We start from the raw sequence: 352 nt of genomic DNA, 5'->3' as shown, positions 1-352 counted from the left end.
GCCCACCACCTCCTCCTTACAGGGATAGTAAACATGTGCAGGGGGGAGGATTTCAGGCTCCTCCCAGGAATGGGGGGGGGGGACCCCCTCCAGAGATCGTGTATTAACAAGATGTTCCATAACGAACGCGGTTCCTTATTCTGCCGCTGCATTAATTAATTTAAGAGTACACAACGTGACTGTTCAATGGTCATCAGAGTAACTTCATGATAGTGGAGTGGTCCTCAGAGTAACTCCATTAATGTTGAGCGGTCATCAGACTGACTCTGTGAATGTTAAGTGGTCATTAGAGTGCCTCACCTTATATGCACTATGCCTCACCTAAAATGCACAAATAACATTTTCACTAATT

Source organism: Cheilinus undulatus, linkage group 5 (genome assembly GCF_018320785.1).
Source record: "Cheilinus undulatus linkage group 5, ASM1832078v1, whole genome shotgun sequence".
In the NCBI taxonomy this organism is placed as follows: domain Eukaryota; kingdom Metazoa; phylum Chordata; class Actinopteri; order Labriformes; family Labridae; genus Cheilinus; species Cheilinus undulatus.
Note: the sequence above shows the minus strand (reverse complement) of the source record.